The sequence below is a fragment of the Octodon degus genome, unplaced genomic scaffold (assembly GCF_000260255.1).
Source record: "Octodon degus isolate 3935 unplaced genomic scaffold, OctDeg1.0 scaffold00082, whole genome shotgun sequence".
NCBI classification, from domain to species: Eukaryota; Metazoa; Chordata; class Mammalia; order Rodentia; family Octodontidae; genus Octodon; species Octodon degus.
Genome location: NW_004524658.1, coordinates 9192240 through 9200992, shown reverse-complemented (window position 1 = coordinate 9200992; position 8753 = coordinate 9192240).

Sequence of the window (8753 nt, the reverse complement as noted above, 5' to 3'; positions counted from 1 at the left end):
ATTTCTAATATATGTTCTTGTAAAACAGATTGTTATGGTTTACAACTAGATGTTCCTCTAAAGCCTCATGTGATCGCTGGAAAGACTTTTGGAAGGGAATCCTACTACAGAGGCTGGAAACTGACTTGCTGTTAGTTGCTGGGGTCTGGTTGGAAGAGGCAGGTCACAGGAGGCATGGCCTAGAAGAATGTGTCGCTCTCCTTTGTCTCTTGCTTCCTGTCTGCCATGCTTCTCTGCCAGGCCATCCTGTCTGGGACCCAACTGACTATGGACTGAAATGTGAGCCAAAATAAACCTTTATCTTTAAGCTGAAGATGTTGGGTGTTGTGATTCAGCAATAAAAAGTAACTGAGACACAAATCATGTTCTTGGTCATAATTTGTTAGTAGAGGGTAGGTGGTATTAGGATTCAATTTATTAAGGAAGAGCAATTATTTTTTATTAACTATGGAAAGTAATCCATGAATTAAAATAAATGTCAATTAAAATCCTATATTTGAAATATATAAGGTACTGGGACTGGGGTTCGATCCCCTGTGTGCTATGCTGGCCCCGTTCCTGGGCCATGCTGAGGCTGTGAATGAGACGGGGCATGGTGGCACATGCCTGTAATCTCCACTTGGGAAGTTGAAAGCAGGAGAATTTCTGTGGGGGGCGGGGAGATGGCTCAGTAGAATAAGCACTTCTTTGGCAAGTGCAAGGGTCTTAGTTCATTTCCCGACTCTGCCAAAAAATCAAAGGAAAAAAAAAAGAAAGAAGAAGAATATCTGGAATAGGAAAAAGAGAAAAGGAAGGAAAATACACACACACACACACACACACACACACACACACACACACAGGATAGGTAAGTTGCAGGATTATAGCTCAGCAACACCATGCTTGCCTGAAAGCACAAATTTGTGAGTTCAATTCCCAGTATCAAAAGCAAAAATACAGCATAGCTAACATAATTACAGTACTAATTTCTATTAGTTGACAGGAAAGAGTGCTTTATTCTTATAATCTTTGATCAATTTTGTATATGTATATCTTGTGGTTTAGCAACTACTTTGAAGATTACAATATGCAATACATTAACCATTGTTAATTTCCAACATCTTGTTTGAAATTCTGTATCATTGTACTTATTTTTTTCTCTGATTAAAAAAGATTACTAGTCGCTTAAAAAAAAAAGAAAAAGAAAACAGGAGAATCACTACTAGTCCGATCTACATAGTGAGGCCCTGTAGACTCTGTACTAAATACATCAAAAAATTAAAATACATAGATATACATATTTAAAAAGCTTAGTAAATAGTATTAAAATGGTAAACAAAAAATGTGCTCATAAATACCTGAGTTGTGTAAAATGTTTCAATTAATAAGACAAAATCCTTGGTAGTATTCACTGGTATTTTGAGTGATAAAAACTTCAAATTGTTTTCCATCCTTCAGATTTGGGTCACTGGGGTATTAGGAAAAAAGTTCAGGTCTGGGGAGATAGCTCAGTGGTATTAGGACCAGCCTGGCAAGCACCAGATTCTGAGTTTGATCTCTGGCACAAAAAACAAAAGAAAGAAAAACTCAATATTTTGAGATCTATGAGGACAAATAAATTTGAAACACAAAAGGAAATGGTAGCTGGTTTGTTTCAAATCTCTTCACAAGTTTAGTAGTACTTTAGTTATCAAAGTATATCCTAACTGTTTTGAGGTCATTCAACTGGAATTAATCCTGGCACATTTGCACACCCCCTGTGGGAAAGAATCAGACCTTTCCCAGTGTGGTTGAATCAAGGAAAACCCTGAGGATGCCTTTGGCCTGCTAACACAAAGCACTTGCTCTTTGACATCCACTGATATATTAGGTAACTATACAACCCAACATCCCCCATTTTCCCCAAGAAGTGATGATTATGCAGTGACGATAACCATAACCACAGGGATGATAAATTCTACAATGACTCAGAAGTTGCAATTTTCTTTAAATTGAGTCACGACTTCTATTTTTCAAGTTTATACAGGAGAATCTGTAATGGTTAAAGATTAAATATACAAGACGAAGTGCCTTCAGGCTTATACAACTTCCCAATTTTACCAAGGAGTAAATTTGGATAGGGAATTTACAAGGCCTTTTTCTTAGCCTTAGAACTATCTGTTCACTTACTTTGTTTTTATCAGTATCATTATTTTTATACCCCTGATTTGTGGGTGCATTCTGTGTGCACTCTACTAGCTTCAGTATGTTTTGTAGGAGCAATGGGATAGTTCTAGAATTTATTGAATTTGTGGTTAATACCAAAACCAAACCAAATAACTAGTAAACAAATAAGCAAAGGATTACTTTGCTGAATTCATGCACCTACAATATATGAATGGCAATGGAATACCCATCTCTGAGAAAAGTAAACAAAAAAGGGGATATAAATGAAGGACCATTTTGTAGTAATAATAGCATAAATACACAGCTACTTTCTCTTAGTTCAATGAGAAGAAAGCTTTGAACTAATAGTGTTTAGACAAGATATCATGTCTGCATCTTGTACTAGGAATAACTTCTACAAAGACAACAATATGCAGTATATTAATTATTGTAACTGTCCTACTAACCTCTTTTAAAACTGTCTCATTGCTACTTCTTTCTCAATAAAATTAATATTAAAAAGCAAAAAATTAAGCAAAAACTGATCTTATTTGAAGGCACACTTGTTGACATATCAAAGTGCTACTTCGAATATCATAAAAGACTCTACAATTATAGCACTATCTGTAGGCTTAGCAATTACATAGCTACCATTTTAATCAACCCAGCCAAATCTCTGCATGCCTATTAGAAGCTATAAAAATAGAAAACTGTAAAATCTATTTCAATCTCCCAGGAAGGCAGTGTACCTTACAGTAATGGCTTCCATTTTGCTTGAATACCATCATCAGGAATACTACCCACAGTTGTGAGAAGTTAAGGCGAATATTGCAAGCTGCAGTTTGTGAATAAAGTTAAGTTAGAGCAAATAGAATAAGCCAAGCTTAACTCATAGTGTTTATAAAGCTAATAAAACACAAGATATACTTTGGTAATATAAAAATTGAAAAACAAGGCTAATGTCTACTAATACTTAAAACAATACTAGCAAATTATGCTTCATGAGTTGATGACCTTAATATATTATGCTTAGAAGATTAAAACTTTCATGTAGCTGAGTCAAACAGACAAAAAGAAACATGTATTAGACCTTTAAGATTGCCGTACACACCTATTCTTAGACAACAGAAATGCTTTAGATAAATTACATTAAGCATGAAATATTCATCAAGTGTAACTTGTTCCATCCAGATAAATGTACATGCTGATATATTGCTATACTTTTGTTAGAAAAGAAAAGTCCTGATCTCAAGGTCCCATGTAAGGAAGAAGAGATGGGAGTGGATGTCATTCCTGCCAATCACCGGAGTACAAAAGAAGAAGGTGCACCACATGTGCCCTAGAGAAAAGAGTTCAGAAAGCTTTTGTGTCATGTCTGCCACCTTCACTGCTTTAATCTTTTTTAGATAATTCAAAGTAAGATGCCTCCCACCAGGAAGATGGTGGAAAAACTAATGTAGGAAATGTGAGAATAAGACTTTACATTACTTAAAGAAGAAACTTAAAGGACATGTGCAAAATTGCTTTTTGGCTCATTTTGGCATTCTGAAAATTTCTCTCTAACCATATAAAATGGGGAAATTAATTAACGTTAAGGCCTCACAAAGAGAAAGGAATCTCCCCTGATCTTTGGCCAAGAATTTTCCTTTAAACACTCCTCAGCAATCTCGCAAGGTAGGCATATCATCATCTTTCATAGACCAACTGAGACGTGGGATGCTCAGCCAGCTCTTTCTACATTCTCTGGCAGGGAGGGGGTCTGAAGAAAAGCCTCGCCTGCTGGCTGTAATGCGTTTTCAAGTAGAAGAGTGAAAAGCAGATAGAGGTGGAAAGTGTGAGAGGCAAGAGTGCATATTTGGTTCATTAAACAGATTAGTATAATTTAAAAACTGAAAATAAAGTGACTTCCAGCTTCGTGCCATCGGCCCTATCCTTCCTGGTAACAGAGAGGAAACATTAGGCTCTTAGAAAGAGGGATGAAAACATCTTTGGACTAGAGATGAAGCACTTACTTATTTTTCTTCTCTTCAGGAAATTAAGGTGGTGACGATTACTAAAAACAAAATGACCCTATGACAAATTCCTGCAGGAATTGCTGCCATAAAATAAGTTTGCTTACTTTCTTGGATTTGTACTTGTTTGTGTTCTAAGAGTCTTTTTTTTTTTTTCAGACTGTACAAACCTGCAAGGCTTGGGTGAATCATAAACCTTTAATCACTCTTGCTGACAAAAGTCTACATATTTTAGACGCTTTCTTTGGAATGAGCCTGAGGAATATTTTTGGAGCCAGACAGCATAATTACACTCATTACTTTTGGACCGAGCATATTTGACTATTGAAAAACAATGAAAAATGTCATTAGTCATCTTATATTTCCTGTGCACATCCAAGAATATTTTCAAATTATTCACATCTAGTAAAAATGTACATAACTTCAAAGAACAATTATTGGGTCCCTTATGCATGATCACTGGGGTATCTTACAATCGAGAAAGACAGTTTCTAGAAATGAACTCAAACAATTAGAGTAGTGTGGATATAATTTGAAAAGTGGTCTCCAAGTTGATAGTTTTAAGTAATCTCACTTACATGCTTGAGTCTGGAAATATTTATATACTTAATTTTAAAATTATATACTTAAGGGCTGTGGAGGTAGCTCATCAGTGTAAGTACCTGCCTGGCAAGTGCAAGGATCTGGGTGTGATCCCTGGTACCGCATGCTATACCTGCCCATGCCCTGTAGGCCACCTATACTGGGCGTGGTGGCTCATGCCTGTAATCCCAGTGCTGGGAAGGCTGAAACAGGAAGATCACTATAAGGTCAAGCTACATAGAAAGACCCTGTACTAAATAGATGAATAAATATTTTTAAAAAAGGATTACATATATTTAAGAATTCTACTCAGAAGCCTAATATGGTGACACATGCTTATGGGCTGAAGCAAGAATATCACAAATTCTGTCCCAGCTTGGATAATTTAGCAATTTAGAAAGACCCTGTCTCAAAAAAAAAAAAGTTTATGAAAAGCCCTACATTCAATCCCAAGTGCCACAAAAAATTGATCTTTATAGCGTAGAACTTTCTTCCAATAAAATTATGGATGGATGTATCATTAATTTCAATAGCAATTTCACATTTTGTTTATTGTTAATAATTCTTCACTATGATTTCTTTCTTTTGAATTGATAGCTTGCAATTAAGGACAAAAATCTGTACATATTGAATATTATATGCATAGGTACTTTGTACATCAAAACCAAGATAAAGATATCTAACATTTCAAATACCCCACAAGTTCCCTGTGCTTCTTATAACTAGTAACTTCCCTGCAGAGTAACAGCTGATCTGACCTCAAATCACAGTAGATTAGCTTGACCTACTTTCAAATTTCATGAGTAGAATCATCAAATTAAACTCTGTTCCTGATTTCTTTCACCTACCATCACTCTACAAGATTCATGAATGTTACTTCGTGAAGTGGCGTTTTGATTTTTTGTGACATTAAATATCCAATTATATAGTTAAGTACAATTCATTGACCTATTCCAAATTAGTTTTAGTTTGAAGTTGCTGTAGTAGAGAAACTCCTGCACAGGTCCATGTGTAGAATTAATCACTTTGTCTATTGAACATGTTGATAGTGGAAGAATTTCTGGTTATACTTATGCTTAGTTTTCATGAGTGTTTCCAAAAATTTCCAAAGTGCTTCTACCAGTGTACTTTCCTGTGTTTCTTAAATGATACAAAAAGAAAGACTGGCACTTTGCTTCCCTATGCTTATCTTTAAACTATTTCTTTACATGAGTTTACTTCTAAGAGAAGCTTTGATATAATAAAATTTTTGCTATTTTATTTTCCTCTCTGCTATCTTATAGCTATTCTCACTCACTGGATTTGTAGTCTCCACCTTGGTTCTCAGAATTTTCTCCACAAACACAGGTGATCTTTATGACCTTTCTATTGATTGATGGGTCCTCTACATACTTGGAGTACACTGCTAGCAAGAGAGTGGGCCATGTTCTTTTCTCTTACCTTCTGCATATAGGACAGGATTCTGGCCCACAGCAGAAGAAGGGCTATAACTTAGCCTATGGGTGAACAGACATGAGACACAGAGCTTTTACAAAAATAGTGTGACAACTTCAACAGCAAGCCTCTCATCAAACTCAAAAAAATATAGGAATAAACTCAATTTCAAGGCCATGGTTACCAATACCTGTGCCTCTGTTTTGTCATCTCTCAGGATTTCATCATTAACTTGCCCACATAATAACCCTTGGTGAGGTCAAGGTTCTGATTCTTAGGCAAGGAAACAAAACATCATTGACAATTCTCCCCAGCTGCATGCTTCAGTGGTTCCAGATATATGAATCAAACAAATACTGGCAACAATATTCTGTCCAAACAAAAAGGAAATGAAAGGTGCAGACTGTTTGTTAAACATTTCAAAGACCCTGAAAATGTAGCCAGCACCAAAATCAATATTTGTGTTTTAGTTTTTGCTTAATTTGAACTACTAATGCCTGCACCAAAGATAAAAGCAATTTGAAGTGGAATTTGCTTCTTCCCCCATTATTGTTTTTGTTTTTAACATTTTCTTGTGATACATTGTGGGAGAAGTAGGCAGTTGATTTAAAAGTTCCAGTGATTGAAAGAAACACTCTTGTTTACTGGGAAACAATATCAGAATACTATATTGGAAGTGTTAGCCATAATAGCCTTATTATATATTGTTTATCTCATAATTCTCTAGTTTAATAGATGTGAACAAAATTGAGTTTCATAGGTATGTCTCTGTCTGTCTGTCTGTGTTATTAAATAGCAAAATAAAGCTATAATGCTTACAAAGTAATGACGATGTTTTAAGACTTTTCCTTATATAATGACGTTATACTATGACAGAATAATAGTTACTTATTTATGTTTTGCCAAACCAGAATATGAAAAAGAATGGGAAACAAAAATAAATGGTCAGACACATGAACAGCCTAAATATATGTTTTTAAAGCACTGCATAATTTCACCCAGGGACCATTTACTTGTAATTAAGACAAAACCCTAAGCAACTTTGGATTTTTATTTCAAAGAGAGTAGGACAAAAAAATTCATGAGAATGTGAAATAATGTTATTGAAAGGCACATGACTAGTTGTGAGAAGTATTAATGAATAGCAAGAAGATTACAAAATATAGCAGAAAAATCTTGAGTATTTTGTTACTATTACTAAAGAAGAAAACAGCACAGCTGCTTTCTTCAGGGAAAACAGCCTAATATGATATCAGATACTTTTAATGTCCTGTCCTGTCCAGTGGGTCAGTCAATGAAGGTCACCTGGGAGAGGAGTAGGGAATGGAGGAGGGGACAAAGGACAGAAGATGCAAGAAATGGAGACAAGACAAGAGAGTCTGATCAAGTCTCCTTTATTCAGGGGAGGTGTTGGGTATAATAAGGGAGTGTAGGAATGAGGAAGTCTTGGCTCTTGAAGTCAGCAGCTATCTAGGCAATGGAGGAAGGTCCCACCTCTGGGGCATAGCACACGATTCACGGGGAATGGGCAAGGCGGGAAGGACCAGAAACTTAACTCAGCAGGGGAATAGAAACTTAAGAAAATGGCTGACATGGGGCCGGGGAGATGGCTCAGTGAAATAAGCGCTTCCCTGGCAAGCTCAATGGCCTGAGTTCAATCCCTGGTTCTGCCAAAAAAGAAAATGGCTGACACTATTATAAAATGGATACCAGTTAATGGCTTCCCACAGGTCTCCCTTTTTACTTTAACTCCAAAGGCCATTACTCCTTGAGGGGACTGTGCCTGTCTTGGGTCAAGATGCTTTCACATGGAGCCGAAGACCTTTCCCATCATAGGAAAGCAGGGCAGCGGAAGGCCCAGTTCCTGTCTTAGGTGGCGGTCGGTAATGCGTGTGAGCTTCTAGTTGCCTGTCTCTGGCTATCCAGTCCATTGCACCAAGGTGAGAAAACCACATTACCCAGTCAGGGCATCATCATAGTGCTCTCTCGAGCTCGGTATAGTTTTCTCTATCGGCCACCTCAAGCCTGTGGTAATGGATCTATATGGGTTGTGTTTTAATGGGATACAATTGTTGTTTAACAAAAATCATCAGCCTATTGAAAAGACAGGGCCCTATTGATAAAAGTATTAATAGTCCAATCAAGGGTCCCAATAGGGGGAGAAGGTAGGGTAGTACTCCGTTCCATGCGCTCCGGAAAGGGTTTTCAAATAGCTCTCTTCTCCTCTTAATAAGATCTTCCTGAAGTCTCTTTATTTTATCTCGAACAATACCGGACTTGTTTGTGTAGAAGCAGCAGCATTCCTGTAAAGCCAAGCAGATCCCTCTCTGCTTTGCTGTTAGGAGGTCTAAGCCCCTCCTATTTTGCAAGACTACTTCTACTAATGAATCTTTCTGGTCTTGGATATCTTGGATAGTACCAGACAGTGTTTAAACATCATCAATCAGCTGATTAGATAATTTGGTATAAGAATGTACTGCTACTCCCAATCCTGCTGTGCCTGTCCCCATGGCCACCATGACTCCTAGCCCCACTAATAAAGGGATGAACTGGACTGCCCTCTTTGTGAGGCCCATAACATAATCTAAACTGGGAAGGGGT